The sequence below is a fragment of the Macaca fascicularis genome, chromosome 9, assembly GCF_037993035.2.
Source record: "Macaca fascicularis isolate 582-1 chromosome 9, T2T-MFA8v1.1".
NCBI classification, from domain to species: Eukaryota; Metazoa; Chordata; class Mammalia; order Primates; family Cercopithecidae; genus Macaca; species Macaca fascicularis.
The window spans coordinates 128,646,062-128,664,708 of NC_088383.1; the positions used below are offsets into that span (position 1 = coordinate 128,646,062).

An 18,647-nucleotide genomic window follows, 5' to 3' on the forward strand; every position below is an offset into this window, starting at 1 on the left:
CAACTGGCTAATTTTTCAAAAATTTTATTTTATGTAAATATAGGATCTCCCCCTAGGTTGCCCAGGCTGGTCTCAAACTCCTGGACTCAAGCAATCCTCCTGCCTTGGCCTCCCAAAGTGTTGGTGTTACAGGTGTGAGCTGCCACATCCAGCCATTCAACTTTGATAGAGTATATATAAATTGCTTTTGTAACTAGAGAGAAAGCAATACATTTTCTAAAATTCTAACTGCAGAATCTAGCTCTGCCCTTAATGTTAACAATAAAGGCAAAAAAAGAGAAAGAACCATATTACTGGCCTCCTCTCCCACATCGTGTTGGCGACTGAGTCCAGCACAAGCACACCTTGGTCTTTGCGTTTGGACCTGCCTGCCATTTGCACATACAGTGAGCTGCCACTAACTAGCAAACACTATCCCCAGTTTTCAAAATGTGCCTTTACCAGCCTAGTGTTGAGGCCTGAAATAGTCCTGGGGCTACCAGTCCTAACCCTGAGGGCACGGGCTGCTTCACCAGGTATAGAGTCCTCCAGGGCAAAGATTGCCACTCCAGTTCAAGAGTAGGTCTTGGCATCCTGTGGCCAATCAACAGTACACAATAGCTGGATGAGTAATCAACAGGTTTTGTTTTTGTTTTTGTTTTTGTTTTTTGAGACGGAGTCTTGCTCTGTCACCCAGGCTGGAGTGCAGTGGCGCGATCTTGGTTCACTGCAACCTCCGCCTCCGGGGTTCAAGCTATTCTCCTACCTCCGTCTCCTGAGTAGCTGGGACTACAGGTGCCCGCTGCCATGCCTGGCTAATTTTTTTGTATTTTTAGTAGAGACGGGGTTTCACCATGTTGGCCAGGCTGGTGTCAAACTTCTGACCTCAGGAGATCCTTCCACCTCGGTCTCCCAAAGTGCTGGGATTACAGGCACGAGCCACCTCACCCAGCTGTAATCCACAGGTTTTGAATGAAGTTAATCTGGAACAGAGGAACTTTGGAAAATCATAACAAGTTTTCCCCAGGTGAAAGTGCATTAAGCTCCATGCCTATACCCTGTAAGAACAACCCCAAAAAGGGCCGAGCGTGGTGGCTCATGCCTATAATCCCAGCAATTTGGGAGGCCGAGGCAGGTGGATCACTTGAAGTCAGGAATTAAAGACCAGCCTGGCCAACATGGTGAAACCCCATCTCTACCCAAAATACAACAATTAGCCAGTTGTGGTGGCACACACCTGTACTTCCAGCTACTTGGGAGACTGAGACAGGACAATCACTTGAACCTGGAGGCAGAGGTTGCAGTGAGCTGAGATCTCACTGTTGCATTCCAGCCTGGGTGGCACAGTGAGACTCTGTCTCAAAACAACAACAACAACAACAAAAGAAAGCAACATCATATTGAATATTGACAATGGAAAAAAAAATAAAAACAAAATAAAATAAAAAGAAAGCAACAAAAAGGCCAGACCAAGACTTCTTGGATGATAAGCTTCCTTTATTCAATTGTTTAATATTTTATTTTTTATTTTTAAATTTTTGAGACAAAGTCTTGCTGTCACCCAGGCTGGAGTGCAATGGCATGATCTCGGCTCACTGCAACCTCTGCCTCCTGGGTTCAAGCGATTCTCCTGCCTCAGCTTCCCAAGTAGCTGGGATTACAGGTGTGTGCCACCATGCCTAGCAAATTTTTTTGTATTTTTAGTAGAGATGGGGTTTCATCATGTTGGCCAGGCTGGTCTTGAACTCCTGACCTCCGGTGATCCACCCACATTGGCCTCCCACAGTGCTGGGATTACAGGTGTGAGCCACCGCGCCTGGCCTAAAATTTTACATACATTTTCTAACAAGCATATGTTTTATATATCGTTTATGTACTTAAAAATTATTAACATTTAAAAAATCAAAATATAAGACTGAGTATGGTACCTCATGCCTGTAATCCCAACACTTTGGGAGGCTGAGGCAGGACTATTGCTTGAGGCCAGGAGTTTGAGACCAGCTTGAGCAACATAGTGAGACCTCACCTCTATGAAAAATAAGAAAATCTACTGGATGTGGTGGTGCACGCCTGCAGTCCAAGCTACTCAAGGCTGAGGCAGGAGGATTACTTGAGCACAGGAGGTCAAGGTATAGTGAGTTATGATTCCACCACTGCACTCCAGGATGGGCAACAGATCGAGACCCTGTCTCTAGAAAACAAACAAACAAAGAAACAAACAAACAAACCAAACATAAATAAGGAAAATGGTGTTAAATATTCTTTCTACTTACTAAGAACAATGTTTCTTTTTATTAGTGAAAAGTAATAAAGTTAAACCAGTTTGGTCTGTCAGGGTAAACAGCTGCTCCCTGGTAGGAGAATGTGATCTTTAGACACAACCACCACCAAGAAAATCATTAAACTGAGGCCAGGTTTCCAGAGGGACCCAGGGGAAGTAATGAAAAGAATCCTTCAAAAATCTAACAACACATTTTCTATCAAATGGAAATGGCTTTGGGGAAATGTTCTGAGGGGTTTGTTCACCACAGCTTGGGAAAAGAAAAACGTGTTTTCAAGCACAGCAAAAAGAGCCTGTGTCCAGCAGCCAAGAGATGACACAGAAACACCAGAGTCCGTAAAAAGCTTTGATTCCAGGAAATTTTCTCTTTTTTTGAGACAGGGCCTTGCTCTGTCACCCAGGCTGGAGTGCAGTGGTGCAATCTTGGCTGACTGCAGCCTCCACTTCTTGGGCTCAAGCCATCCTCCCACCTCAGCCTCCTGAGTAGCTGGGGCTACTGGTGTGCACCATCACACTCAGCTAATTTTTTTTAAGATTTTTTTTTTTTTTTTTTTTGAGACAGCCTCCCGAGTAGCTGGGACTACAGACACATGCCACCATGCCTGGCTAATTTTTTGTATTTTTAGTAGAGACAGGGTTTCACCATGTTAGCCAGGATGGCCTCGATCTCCTGACCTTGTGATCCACCTGCCTTGACCTCCCAAAGTGCTGGGATTACAGGCGTGAGCCACCGTGCCTGGCCCTTTTTTTTTTTTTTTTCCCAAGACGGAGTCTTGCTCTGTTGCCCAGGCTGGAGTGCAATGGCATGATCTCGGCTCACTGCAACCTCCATCTCCTGGGTTCAAGCGATTCTCCTGCTTCAGCCTCCCAAGTAGCTGGGATTATAGGCGCCCGCCACCATGCCTGGCTAATTTTTTTATTTCTTAGTAGAGATGGGGTTTCACCATATTGGTCAGACAGGTCTCGAACTCCTGATCTCAGGTCATCTACCCACCTTGGCCTCCCAAAGTGCTGGGATTACAGGCATGAGCCACTGTGCCTGGCCTAAAATATTTTTTATAGAGATGAGGTCTCACTATATTGCCCAGGATGGTCTTGAACTCCTGGATTCAAGCAATTCTCTTGCCTCAGCCTTCCAGAGCACTGGGATTACAGGCACGAGCCACCATGCCTACCTGGCCTAGATAACTAACTAGACACTTCCAGAAGCCAGGAATACCCTATGCTTGCCTTATTTACCTTTGTATTTCAGATCCTACACACTGGCTAACGCACAGCAAGCACACTCAATAAATATGAGGGTCTCAGTTCAGGAGCAAGGAAAGATCTGATAATGTGGCAATAACAATACACCACATTTTACAGTCGGTGGCAATTTAATGTTATTTCATTTCTCAACTCATCTCTGGGCAATGAGATTACAGATATTCTTTTTTGTATTTTTATGCATTATCTGAATTGTTTACAAGGATGTATTTTGAAATGGAAAATAATAAAATTGACTCCCCATTAGGAAAAAGCAATTCTCATAACCATCATTGCCAATTTTGTGACACCTTTTGGAAAAGGGTAGGGAATTAATTCTGCCATTGACTATAATTCAGCAGGAAGGCAAAGTGAATTCATTCATTTCATAATATTTAATCAACACCAACTTGTGTTAAGAATGGAACTAGGTAGGCATGAGGAATGTATATGTGCCCCACATACCAGCTTATGGCCTAAGGAGAGAGACAGACATTGAACATATACTGCCACTAACAAGTGTCCAGGTGCAACTGTGGCAGCTGCTATGGGGAAGGTAACAGAGCACCTGTGACCCCAAGATTGGTCTCCTGCTTGGGCCTAGCTCCATATGTTTGCTCTTACAAATGTGTTTCCCTACCCAGAAGGCACTTCCTTCTACCTCCATCTAGTCAAACTCGACTTTGCTTTGGAATCTTGCTGAAATCTCCAGTTCCTGTTCAAGGTCTCTCTGATTGGAGGCTTCCTTTGGGTAATGTCAGATTATCACCACGAAGATCATGCAATTCATTAGGAGTTATATTAGCCTGGGTTTCCCAGAGAAAAAGAACCAAGAGGATGTGTAAATAGAGAAATCTATTGTAAGGACTTGATTCACGAGATTATAGAGGTGCAAATCCAAAGTCTGCAGGGTTGGTGGGCAAACTAGTGATTTAGGGAAGGGGCAGGGGCAGTCTGCTGGCAGAACTTCTTACCAGGGGAGGTTCGTCTTTGTTCTGTTAAAGACCTTCAACTGATGGGATGAGGCCCACCCATATTATGGAGGTCAATCTGCTTTACTTAAAGTCCACAGATTTTTTTCCCCCTTCATAAATCCTTCATTGGAATCAAAGTCCATGGATTTAAATGTCAATCTTGGGCTGGGCACGGTGGCTCATGTCTGCAATTCCAGTATTTTGAGAGGTTCAAGGCAGGTGGATGGCTTGAACTCAGGAGTTTGAGACCAGCCTGGGCCAACATGGTGAAACTCCATCACTACAAAAAATAATAATAATAATAACACAAAAATTAGCCAGACATGTTGGCGCATGCTTGTAGTCTCAGCTACTTGGGAGGCTGAGGTGGGAGGATCGATTGAACCCAGCAGGCTGAGGTTGCAGTGAGCCAAGATCACGCCATTGCACTCCAGTCTGGATGACAGAGCAAGACCCTGTCTCAAAAAAAAAAAAAAAAAAAAAGAGTCAATAAATGCCATCCAGAAAATGTCCTCACAGAAACATCCAGTATAATGTTTGACCAAATATCTAGGTACTGTGGCCAATTGGACACATAAAATTAACTATTGCAGAAGCCTTAACGCCCCAACTAGAGTCTACCATTTTAGAAGGCATAGATCAGCTCTTCCATGTCTTTGAAACCTTCCATGGAGCCTAGCTGAAGGATTATTGTCAGGAGGTGTTCAAGAAATCCCTGAAGAGGGCCGGGCGCGGTGGCTCACACCTATAATCCCAGCGCTCTGGGAGGCGGAGGCAGGCGGATCATGAGGTCAAGAGTTTGAGACCAGCCTGATCAACATGGCAAAATCCCGTTTCTGGTAAAAATACAAAAATGAGCTGGGAGTGGTAGTGGGTGCCTGTAATCCCAGGCTACATGGGAGGCTGAGGCAGGAGAATCGCTTGAAATCGGAAGGCAGAGGTTGCGGTGAGCTGAGATCACACCCCTGCACTCCAGCCTGGGCAACAAGAGTAAAACTCTGTCTTGAAAAAAAAAAGAAAAGATGCTCAATTACACTCATCATAATAGAAATTCAAATTAAAAGTATAAGGGAGATATATCAGATTGGCAAAGATCAGAACATTAGCTAACACAGTCTGGCAAGATCGTGGAGCTTCTTTCCAGCCAGCACCGAGCAATGGGCATCTCTCGGGACAACTGGCACAAGCGCCACAAGACTGGGGACAAGAGAAAGCCCTACCACAAGAAGCATAAGTATGAGTTGGGGTGTCTGGCTGCCAACACCAAGATTGGCCCCCACCGCATCCACACAGTCCGTGCGCAGGGAGGTAACAAGAAATGTGGTGCCCTGAGGCTGGACATGGGGAATTTCTCCTGGGGTTCAGAGTGTTGTAGTCGCAAAACAAGGATCATTGATGTTGTCTACAATGCGTCCAATAACAAGCTGGTCTGTGCCAAGACCCTGGTGAAGAACGGCTTCATGCTCACCGACAGCACACCATACTGCCAGTGATACGAGTCCCACTGTGTGCTGCCCCTGGGCTGCAAGAAGGGAGCCAAGCTGACTCCTGAGGAAGAAAAGACTTTAAACAAAAAACGATCTAAAAAAATTCAGAAGAAATACGATGAAAGGGAAAAGAATGCCAAAATCAGCAGTCTCCTGGAGGAGACTCCAGGAGAAGTTCCAGCAGGGCAAGCTTCTTGCATGCATCACATGAAGGCCGGGACAGTGTGGCCGAGCCCATGGCTATGTGCCAGAGGGCAAGGAGTTGGAGCTCTATCTCAGGAAAATCAAGGCCCCGAAAGGCAAATAAATCCTCACCCTTTCTGTCTTTGCCCATGGAATAAAGGTATCTATTGTTCTGTGGCAAAAAAAAAAAAAAAATCATGGGGAACGTGCACTCAGAACACTGCTGGTACGAGGCTGACCTTCTCTGACCTCCTTGGAGACAAATTTGGCAAAATAACTTAAATTTTAAAATGCATTGGCCTGATGACGGAGCACTTCCACTTCCAGGTATTGATAGATCTACTCGTATTTTCATGCAAAATGACCTGTGCACAAGAAAATACATTGCAGGCCAGGCGTGGTGGCTCATGCCTGTAGTCCCAGCACTTTGGGAGGCTGAGGCAGGTGGATCATTTGAGGTCGGGAGTTTGAGACCAGCCTGGCCAATGGCGAAACCCATCTCTACTAAAAATACAAAAAAAAAAATGAGCCAGGCATGGTGGTGTATGCTGTAATCCCAGCTACTTGGGAGGCTGAGGCACGAGAATCACTTGAACCCAGGAGGTGGAGGTTGCAGTAAGCCGAGATCATGCCACTGCACTCCAGCCTGGGTGACAGAGTGAGACCCTGTCTGCCTCTCTCTCTCTATATATATATATACACACACACACACACACACATATATACACACACGTATATATATACACACGTGTATATATATACACACACGTATATATATACACATGTATATATATACACACGTATATATATATACACACACGTATATATATATACACACACACACACGTATATATACACACACACACACTCTGCAGCATTGTTTGTAATAACAGAAGATTGGAAACTAAGTATCTATTAATGGGAGACCAGTTCAATAAATTAGAAAGTACTGTAGAGTCACTTAAAGGAGTAAAGAGGCTCTGTGTGGAGTGATTTGGAAAATTTCACAGGAACATTGTTAAGTAAAAAGAGGAAGGCAAATGCCAATGCACATGGCTGTCATTTTACAAGTAGGAAGAATGTGCACATATATGTTGGTAAATGAATGGGAGACCCCTGGAAATACACTCAGTAAGCTGGAGGCGTTGCCTCTAGAGCAGGGAACTGGGAAGCTGTAGAGGAAAGGAAGTTTCTTTTTCTTTTTCTTTCTCTTTCTTTTATCTTTTCTTTTCTTTTTCTTTTTTTTTTTTTTTTTTTTTTGGAGACAGAGTCTTGCTCTGTCACCCAAGCTGGAGTACAGTAGCATGATCTTGGCTCACTGCAAGATCCTGGGTTCAAGTGATTCTCCTGCCTCAGCCTCCCAAGGAGCTGGGATTATAGGTGGCTGCCACCAAGCCAGGCTAATTTTTTTTTTTTTTTTTTTTTTTGTATTTTTAGTAGAGATGAGGTTTCACCATGTTGGGCAGGCTGGTCTTGAACTCCTGACCTCAGGTGATCAGCCCACCTCAGCCTCGCAAAGTGCAGGGATTACAGGTGTGAGCCACCAAGTCTGGCCGGGAGGTTTATTTTTCACCGAGTACCCGTTACGGGGTAAACTGTGAACCTCCCCCACCCCCGCCACCCACCCCCGCCAAGTTATATGTTGAAGTCCTACCTCAGGACCTCAAAATGTGAGTGTATTTGGAAATAGTGTCATTGCAGATGTAATTAGTTAAGATGAGGTCATGCTGGAGTAGGGTGGGCCCCTAATGTCCTTGTTGGGAGAATTTGAGGTTAGGTGCGGTGGCTCATGCCTGTAATCTTAGCACTTTGGGAGGCTGAGACAGGATAATCAGTTGAGCCTAGGAGTTCAAGACCAACCTGGGTAGCACAGTGAGACCCCATCTCTATATAAGAAAGAAAAGGAGGCAGCGGATATGGTGGCTCATGCCTGTAATTCCAACACTTCTGGAGGCCAAGGCGGGTGGATCACCTGAGGTCAGGGGTTTGAGACCAGCCTGGTCAATATGGCAAAATTCTGTCTCTACTAAAAATACAAAAATTAGCCGGGCATGGTGGCAGATGCCTGTAATCCCAGCTACTGGGGAGGCTGAGGCACAAGAATTGCTTGAATGCGGGAGGCGGAGGTTGCAGTGAGCTGAGATCGCGCCACTGCATTCCAGCCTGGGTGACAGAGTGAGACTCTGTCTCAAAAAAAAAAAAAAAAAAAAAAAAAAGAGGAATTTGGACCCAGGCAGGCGTACAGGGAGAATGCCATGTGAAAATGAAAGCAGATTAGGATGATGCCCAGCAAACTACTAGAAGCTAGGTGAGAGGCATGGAACAGCGTTTTTCCTTGCAGCCCTTAGAAGGCACCAACCTTGCTGATACCTTGGCTTGGACTTCTAGAGTCCAGACCTGAGACAATGCATGTCTGTTGTTCGAAGCCACTCAGTTCGTGGTACTTTGTCCCAGCAGACCTAGTGAACTAATGCAGTCTCCTTTGGCACCTGGAGTTCTGTATCGTGTGTATATTACTGATTATTGATTTAAAATTCTTTCAACACAAATGTCTCCCTGAAGCCTTCCCAGATTCACTAGGCTGAGTTAGTTGCTCTGCCTTTTCGGCTCCCGCAGCATTTTATCTGTATCTCTGCAACAGCATTTACCACGTTGTAATGTAATTTAACTGTACACAGGGTTCTTGACTCCACAAAATCGTTAACTCCTGAGCACAGAGGCTGAGCCTGTTTTGTCCATCATTGTAATCCCAGAGACTGGCATCAAATGCTTGGTGGAGTGAATAAACAAATGGTTACCCAGACATTTTTCACTTCCCTCCTACATTCGTATCATTATTTATTGGTTTTCTTGCTTGACAAGCTATCCATTCATTTATGTTTAGTCAGGGTGATAGAATTGAAACCTGACCTTAAAGAAGAAGTCAGGAATGAAGGAGGCAGCAGGGCCATGTTCTCTCTGGAAGACTCTAGACGAGAATCCTACCTGCCTCTTTCAGCTTCCGGAGGTTGCGGACAATCCTTGGTGCTCCTTGGCTTACAGGTGCATTGCTCCGATCTCTGCCTTCATTGTCACACGGTCCTCTTCCTGTATGTCTGTGTCTCTGTATCAACATTTCCCTCTTTTTATTTTTATTTACTTATTATTTGTTTATTGATTTTTGAGACAGAGTCTTCCTCTGTCGCCCAGGCTGAAGTGTAGTGGCGTGATCAAGGCTCACTGCAACCTGCGCCTCCAGGGTTCAAGCGATTCTCCTGCCTCAGCCTCCCCAGTAGCTGGGATTACAGGCATGCACCACCACACCTGGCTAATTTTTTTTTGTATTTTTAGTAGAGATCGGGTTTCACCATGTTGGTCAGGCTGGTCTGGAACTCCTGACCTCAAATGATCCACCCACCTTGGCCTCCCAAAGTGCTGGGATTACAGGCATGAGCCATCGTGCCCGGCCCCTCTTTTTATTTTGTTTTTGAGGCATAGGTCTCGCTGTGTCACCCAAGCTGGAGGGCAGTGGCATGATACTGGCCCACTGCAACCTCTGCCTCCCGGACTCAAGCTATCCTCCCACCTCAGCCTCCCAAGTAGCTGGGACTACGGGCTTGCACCACCACGCCCAGCTAATGTTTGCTTATTTTGTAGAGACAGGATTTCGACATGTTGCCCAGGCTGCTCTCAAACTCCTGGACTCCAGGGATCTGTCTGCCTTGGCCTCCCAAAGTCCTGGGATTACAGTTATGAACTGGTGACCTCTTGTTATGAGGACACCAGTCATTAGATTAAGGCCCACTCTAATCTAGTATGACCTCATCTTAATTTGATCACATCTGCAAAGTAAGGTCACATTCCGAGGTTGTGGGTGAACTTGCGGTGATACTATTCAATGCAATTCGGCTGTTCAGCTAGGACTCACCTGAAAAAGAGAGGCAGCAAGAGGTGGAGGGCTGTTTTGCCTTGTGGTTAAATACAGGTTGCAGAATCAGCCAGACGGGGCTTCAAATCCTTGTTTTACCTGCTGGTCAGCTATGTGAGCTCAGGCAAGTAATTCAACATCTCCAAGCCTGTTTCCTCAACCACGCAATGGGTTTAATAAAAGCCTGTGCTTCCTAGAGTTGCTGGGTAGATAAATGAGATCAGGACAGCGCCTGATATTTAAAAAAAAAAAAACAAAAACAAAAACCTGAGTGCCATTACTCTCGCCCGTAATTCCAACACTTTGGGAGGCCAAGGCAGGTGGATCACTTGAGGTCAGCAGTTCGAGACTAGCCTGGCAAACATGGTGAAACCCCATCCCTACTAAAAATACAAAAATTAGCCAGTGTGGTGCCACACACCCATAATCCCAGCTACTCAGGAGGCAGAGGTTGCAGTGAGCTGAGATCCCACCACTGCACTCCAGCCTGGGCAACAGAGTGAGACTCCACCTCAAAAACTAAAAAGTAAAACATAATTAGCTTTTGATGCTAGAGTCCCCAGTACCACGGTTCCTGCCATTCTTTCAGGGAAGAACGTAGAGAGTTAAATAGCTAAACAGGATGGTTTATGATTAAAGGCCTAGATGCTTGTTCCAGGATATACCTGCCACACAGGGTCAGAGAGCACAGGGTGACTGGGCCCAAGCAGGCACAGACTTTAACTTTTAATAACAGATGCAAAGTTAGTGCTGCAATCTAAACTCTGCAGTGAAGCCATATTGATTTCCCCCTCCACCTCCAGCAGGGCATATTTATAGAGCTTATCATAGAAGTCTGCACAGTATAACCAAGCCGGATGTCTTGTATCCCCCTCGGTGCTAATACCTACTGCCTGTAGCCCTTCTCTCCCAATGCACTTGACCATCAGGACATTAGAGAGAGGCCATGGCTTCCATCCAGATGGCCCTGGCCTCCTTTTATCTAGGCTGCCCCTAGTGGAAGGGCCCCCCTGAGAGGTCATGGCTAGTGAAGGTGTGCATGACTGCACGTGCCGATCTCTCACAGCATCCCAAAGGCAAACGAAAATGACCTGGGATGACCAGCATTTTGCACAGATCAGGGAGAACTGGCTGTTTTCCTAGGCTGGCTCTTGTGTTCCATTAGAAATGGATTAAATCATCCAGACGCTGAAATCTTGTGGTTGACGTTTTCATTTAAAACTCACCATTATAGCTGGGCTCGAGTCCTCTGTCTGTGACCTGTGCTATGAGTCAGCCAGCCCTGGGCACAGCATTGATAGGGCTGATTTACAATCTTCCACAGCAGTCAGCTGCGGCTCCTGTTTCCTCAGCATTGAGAAAAAGTCATTTGCACAAAGCGTTGTTTCTCAATTCTAGCTTTTTACATTTTTTCCCTTGGTGACAAGTGGGATTAAGCCATTGATTCACTTATCATGTTTGAGTGCCTGGTTAATAGCGTGGGATCCAGCGTCAACTGCCGCAATTCAAATCCCGCCTCCACAAATCAAGAGTCTTGTGTTAATGTCTCCAAACCTTAGTTGCTTCATCTGTAAAAGGAGAATCATACTAACGCCTATCTAGAAGGCTGCTAAGAGGATTGTTCCAGGCTTGGTTCCTCAGGAAGCTGACTATGAGAGGCAGCAAGCTGGACTTTATTACGGAATTCTCCTAGGAGCCACGCAGGAAGCAGGACTGCACAGAGGGAGAAGCTGAGCTGTGATGCAGTCCCAAAGAAAGCAGCAGTCAACCCCAGAGGGCGCTCTGGAGCCGGGGTAGCCCGTTAGCCCTATCCTGAGTTGGACCAAAGGGACTGAGCCTCTAAGGCCCTCCTCAGTAGATCAGTCACTGGATGCAGGTTGTCCCTGGAGGGATGTGTGATCTTGGGCGAGGCAGTTTTCTTCAGCTGCATCAGTCCCCATAAAGCTGAGACTGGGCTTCCTACAGCATACCCAACAGTAGGTGGAATAAGTCCTTCATCCCTGAAAGTGGATCTGGGCAGCACACATCACAGCCTCTCCCATAAAAATTAAATGCAGTAATCCAAACAAAGCCTTTCACACAGTACCTGGCATGCAGTTAATGTTCAATAAATGGTAGCCATTACAATTATTGTTGCTTTAGTAACTACTGTCTGTCAGGCACCATGCTAGAGGTTGGGGACCCAGTGGTGATTGACAAGTCTGCTCCTGCCCTCACGAAACTCAATCTATGGACAAATTAGACCATCAGACAAGCAATTGCAATGCAGTGCAATTGACAGGGTGGCACGGGATGTATAAGGGAGCATGTTATAAGTAAAATGTTTATTTAGAAACAGAATGCTTGTTCCCTGGTATGGCAAGGAAAAATTGGCATTTAGACAAAAAGTTTTTTTTAGCAAGGTAATTTTACTTTTTGTGGAAAGGGTGCTCCTTGCAAATGGAACAATGGCAAGAGCACACTTGAACAAAGGAGGGAAGTAATTTTTATCCTTTATGCAGTTTGTCTCTGCTACTGTGTCCTGTCTCTATTGGCTGGAGTGGGACCTCACAGTCTAAATTAAATCCGACTGGCTAATAATTTAAAACTTTCTTAAATAGGTGAAAGCAATAGAGAACAAAAGAAATGATGAAGTTGCTTGCGAAAGGACTTAGAAAAGTAACAGTATTTTTAAATAAGGAAGGGGCATAGGCTGCAAGCTGGAACGTGCCTTTGAGTACATCCAGCACAAACATCTTGGTTAAAGTACAAGGACATAGACTGTACTTATTCTTTTTTTTCTGAGACAGAGTCTCACTCTGTCGCCCAGGCTGGAGTGCAGTGGCGTGATCTCGGCTCACTGCAAGCTCCGCCTCCCGGGTTCACGCCGTTCTCCTGCCTCAGCCTCCAGAGTAGCTGGGACTACAGGCGCCCGCCACCACACCCAGCTAATTTTGTTTTTGTATTTTCAGTACAGACGGGTTTTCACCGTGTTAGCCAGGATGGTCTTGATCTCCTGACCTTGTGATCCACCTGCCTTGGCTTCCCAAAGTGCTGGGATTACAGGCGTGAGCCACCGCACCTTGCCGACTGTACTTATTCTTTTATATCTAATAGCTACATACGACAAGGCTTAACAAAGAGTTATTAGCACAAAGCAAGGAGGCTTGAAGGAAGTTAGTCTTTAAAATAAACTATTATTTTTAACATTTATGATTTATCCTTTAACAAGAAGGGAAGCTTTGAAGAGGAAACTTTTTACTTTCTACAGAGCACCTATTGGGTTGGTGCAAAAGTAATCACAGTTTTTGCCATAATAGAAGGGACACATGACTCAGATCAGGAAGATGAAGAAGAGTGATGCCAAAGATAGTACCTGATGATGAAGGGGGGTCAGCCAGGCAAAGAGAGTGGGAGGCCACTGGGTGTTGGAGAGAAGGGCTCTCCAGGTGGAGGAAGCAGGGTGGGCAGAGGCAAGGGCAAGTTGTGTCAGTGCCTGCATGATGTGGTGCAGCAAGGCCAGCCAGAGTGCACACCAGGCTGAGGGGAGAAAGGTCTTGTGTACACCAAGCCAAGGAGTGTGGAGTCAACAGAGAGGCATTAAAGAATTCTAGGCAGAGAAGGGGCAAGGCCTGTTTTGTGCTTCAAAGATCGCCCTGGCTACCATGTGGGCAATGAATTGGAGATGAACAAGATTAGAGGCTGGTTTACATGACCAACTGCTTACACACACACACACACACACACACACACACATCCACAAAGATTAGAGGCTGGGGGATCCATCAGGAGGCCGTGTCACGGTCCAGAGGACAGGCAAAGGTGACCTGGACGGGTTGGTGGCACTAAAGACAGACAGGAGTTCACAATCAAGGAATATCTAGGAGGTGGAATCCACAGATTTAAGGATAATTAAATGGGCCAGGCTTGGTGGCTCACACCTGGAATCTCAGCACTTTGGGAGGCCAAGGCAGGCGGATCACCCAAGGTCAGGAGTTCAAGACCAGCCTGGCCAACATGGTGAAACCCTGTCTCTACTAAAAATGCAAAAATTAGCTGGGCATGGTGGCGGGTGCCTGTAATCCCAGCTACTCGGCTGAGGCAGGAGAATCGCCTGAGCCAGGAAGGCAGAGGTTGCAGTGAGCCGAGATCACGCCACTGCACTCCGGCCTGGGAGACAGAACCAGTCTCAAAAAAAAAAAAAAGGATAATTTTTTTTTTTTTTTTTTTTTTTGAGACGGAGTCTCGCTCTGTTGCCCAGGCTGGAGTGCAGTGGCGCAATCTCGGCTCACTGCAAGCTCCGCCTCCCGGGTTCACGCCATTCTCCTGCCTCAGCCTCCCGAGTAGCTGGGACTACAGGCACCCGCCCCTGCGCCCGGCTAATTTTTTCTATCTTTAGTAGAGACGGGGTTTCACCATGGTCTCGATCTCCTGACCTTGTGATCCGCCCACCTCGGCCTCCCAAAGTGCTGGGATTACAGGCGTGAGCCACCACGCCCGGCCAAAAGGATAATTAAATAGTGAGGGGCAAAAGAAATTTAGGGTTATGCTTAAACTTCTGATCTGGGCAAATGAACTCCAGGAGACCTAAAGAGGGAGTGTCCGAGGGCCTGGAGAAGACAAAAAGCCACCAAGGACCAGACACGATGCTCGGTATTCAACGTGGCTCGAAGCAGCTTCTTCCAGCCAGCTCTCCAAGACTTGTGTCTCTGTTTTAGACAAGCCCTGTGGAAGTCCCTAGTAGAGGATAACTGTTCTGTGATGAGCAGGTCTACGCACACCTACCTCCAAAGGCTGAGGAAGCTGAGAAGCTGAAGAAAGTGGTGGACAAATCCAATTTCTCAGAAAGAAACACTTAATAGGGACTTACAAACACAAGCCATGTCCTGGATGGCTGCAAGACAAGATGGCGGATCCCTGCACTGTTACCCTCAAGTCCAAGGGCTTGTATACCATAGAGAATTCGCCACAGGCAGGATTTATAGTAAGTATGTGTTTACAGTAACACCAACGTTATTTTGACCTAAGGGTAAGTATGTGAAAATGGAAATTTTAGAGGCATTCCTGGAACTGGGGTTCATCAGAAGTGAACATGGCAGATGAGCATCCAAGATGGAGCTGCTCTAGCCTCCAGAGCAACTGTCAGAAGCAGCTATGTTGGTCCCAGAATAACCTGCTTCCTCCCTGCTGCTTCTTTCAGGGGAAAAACGGCCAACACCACTTTCGGTGTTTGTTTGTTTATTGAGACACAGTCTCACTCTGTTGCCCAGGCTGGAGTGCAATGGCATGATCTCGGCTCACTGCAAACTCCGCCCCCCAGGTTCCAGCGATTTTCCTGCCCCAGCCTCCTGAGTACCCGGGATTACAAGCACCTGCCACCACGCCCAACTAATTTTTGTATTTTTAGTACAGACGGGGTTTCTCTATGTTGGCCAGGCTGGTCTTGAACTCCTTACCTCAAGTGATCCGCCCACCTCTGCCTCCCAAAGTGCTGGGATTACAGGCATGAACCACCACACCTGGCCTCTGTGTTTATTTAAACTGTAGTTATTTAAACTGCAGTGGAAAGCAAAGTGAGCAAGGAAGAAGATAGAAATAAAATTTCACTCTGGATTCAATCTTTAATAAACATCAACATTTATTGAATATGGGCTCTGGGTTCAGGGCTGCAGATATAAGGAAGCATAAGACAGGCACTGACTAGTAAATTTGGGGGTCTAGTTCCTTCAACAGTAATATTTCCCATGGGAAATCAGTGCATTGATATTCAGGTTTACACACCAGTCTCTAACATGTTTGGTGACCTGCATCAGTCCCAGAGGCCTAATCACCGCCGGAGTTATTGGACTCCAAAGCCGATAAGCGTACTTTTACAAGTGAGAATCATTCCGTTGGAAATGATAGGCAGTCCTCTCTGGCATTTCCTCCAGAAGGAGTAATCTGAGGGCAGGAAAGGGCAGAGGTATCGACTGGGGTTCGAGGATATTCTCTGATTCTGAGCTGAAAACTAGGCCCAGTATTAGTTCAAAGTGTTTCTGGGGAAGCGAATGAGTCAGGGTGCCTAAAGATCTAAAATGTCACCTCCCAAACATTCTCTCTTTCTGGAACACAGTCTGTCTTTTCCCAGGGGAATTGAGGTGCTCTTTGACGTTTGTTAAATAAAAGTTACAAGAGGTCACTGTTTTGGACTAAGCTCCTGCATTAGGCCTCAACAGACCCGACTAAAAATCAGAAAGGAGTCACTCATGCTAAAGTTCTACACCACCAAACCAAAACCAAGTTGTAATCTGACTTTCTGAGACATCAGGAGAGATGATAGTCTAATTTCCCAAACAAGCTACTTTCGAATGAGGGGTGAGGGCTGGGGGGGTGACAGGAGGTGGTTGGGGGCACCAACTGCGTGCAGTCGAAAATCCCTGCATAGCTGCAAGACTCTGTCTCAAAAAAAAAAAAAAAGAAAGAAAAGAAAAGAAAATCCCTGCAAACTTTTTTGTTTGTTTGTTTGTTTGTTTTTGAATTGGAGTGTGGCTCTGTCGCCCAGGCTGGAGTGCAGTGGAATGATCTTGGACTCACTGCAACCTCCGCCTCCTGGGTTCAAGCGATTCTCCTGCCTCAGCCTCCCAAGCAGCTGGATTACAGGCATCCACCACCACTCTCGGCTCATTTTTAGCAGAGTTGGGGTTTCACCATATTGGCCAGGCTGGTGTCAAACTCCTGATCTCAAGTGATCCACCGCTTGGCATCCCAAAGTGCTGGGATTACAGGTGTGAGCCACCATGCCCGGCCCCTGCATACTTTTGAATCTCCCAAAACTACCAATAGCCTACTGTTGACCGAAAGCCTTGCCAATAACATGAACAGTCAATTAACACATACGTTGTATGTTATATGTATTATACACTGTATTCTTGCAATAAAGTAAGCTAGAGAAAAGAGCATGTTATTAAGAAAATCATAAGGAAGAGATGTACATTTACTACTCAATAAGTGGAAGTGATCATCATAAACATCTTCGTCCTCATTATCTTCATGTGGAGGCTGAGGAGGGGAAGGAAGAGGAGGGGTTGATTCTGCTGTCTCAAGGGTGGCAGCAGCAGAAGAGGTGGAGGAGGTGGAAGGGGAGACAGGAGAGGCAAGCACACTCGGTGTAACTTTTATTGAAAAACATCCATGTACAAGTGGACCTGCTCAGTTCAAACCCATGTTAAGGGTCAATTGTATAGTAATCTGTATGTATGTAACCTGGTGATGACCAGTCATTTCTCTTTTTCTTTCTCTCTCTTTCTTTTAAAGAGACAGGGTCTTGCTCTGTCGCTTAGGCTGGCATGAAAAGCACAATCACAGCTCATGGCAGCTTCAAACTCCTGGGCTCAAATGAGCCTCCCACATCAGCCTCCTGAGCAGCTGGGACTACAGGCATAAGCCACTGCACCTGGCTTATTTTTTGTTTTTGTGGAGATGGGGGTCTTACTGTATTGTTCCGGCTGGTCTCAAACTCCGGGACTCAAGAAGTCCTCCAGTTTTGGCCTTCCGAAGTGCTGGGGTTACAGGCATGAGCCATGGTGGCAAGCCCTCATCAGTTATTTTTCTATGATTCTGTCTCGCTGTCCCCTCCTTACAAGGAAAGTAATTTTGAAACAACCAATCCAGTCTTGGTTCTTTGTTTCTGCTTTCTTCAGCCCTTCTCTGTCTATAAAATCAACCTCTTCTGCTCAGCTCATGGGAGCACTTATTCTAATTTAATGGAGGTGTTGCCCAATTCTAGAATCACAAATAAAATTAAGATCTTTAACAACAAAAGTTAAAAAATGAGAATCAGCAACAACAACAACAGAAAAGATCTTTAAATGTGTTGTAATTTTCTCCTTTGACAGGTTACAAGTGCAATTGAATAAACCAAACAAAAAATGTCATGGTTAGGTTCGGTCTTTACTTCCCAAATGAGGGTCAAGATGTAAGACTGCAAGAACCAACTTCTACCATAAAAAAGATCCGAATCCAAGAAAATGTGATTTTTCTTTAAAGCTGTTCACCGCAACGAAAGTTTCTTTTTAGTCTAGGAGACTAAAAGCCATCAGCTGACACAATCTCTTTTTTTCTTGAAGTTTCCAAAGGAAGGCAGGTGAGTTTGCACTAACTTCCATTTTCTCCCTGGCTTCCTTCTGGTGTCAGATGAGCGTCCCCGCGCTCCTCCCGGACAGCCCTCATGGTCCCCGGCTATCATATATGGGGGGGTTGGGGGATGGGGGTGGGGTGGGGGTGGGCGAGATGGCTTTGTACAGGAAAGAGGGGCGGCAGGCACGGGGAGCACGGGCTCCAGCCCCAGGAACACTCAGTCGGCGCAAAGGAGAGGGAGAGAGCGAGTGCGAAAGCCGAAACCCTCCCGGGGCCACGGAGTAAGCCCCCAGTACCGCTCCTCCGGCGCCCCACCCGCAGGCGGACCCCGAAGACGCGCCCGCGCCCGCCCCCGGCGACTCCGGCCCGGGCACGCGCACGAGACGGCGGGGGGAGGGGCGGGAGAAGGTGGGGGAGGGGCGAGCGGGGAGAGGCCCCGCCCCGGCCCCTCAGCCCCGCCCGCCGCGATTATAGCCGATGACTCAGGGCGGAGCTCC

At 46.5% G+C, this 18,647-nt stretch overlaps 1 pseudogene; it reads left to right on the plus strand.

The window, feature by feature from the left end:
- Positions 1–5,614: 5,614 nt before the first annotated feature.
- LOC102135767 (small ribosomal subunit protein eS8 pseudogene) lies at positions 5,615–6,352 on the plus strand (annotated as a pseudogene).
- The last annotated feature ends 12,295 nt before the right edge of the window (positions 6,353–18,647 follow it).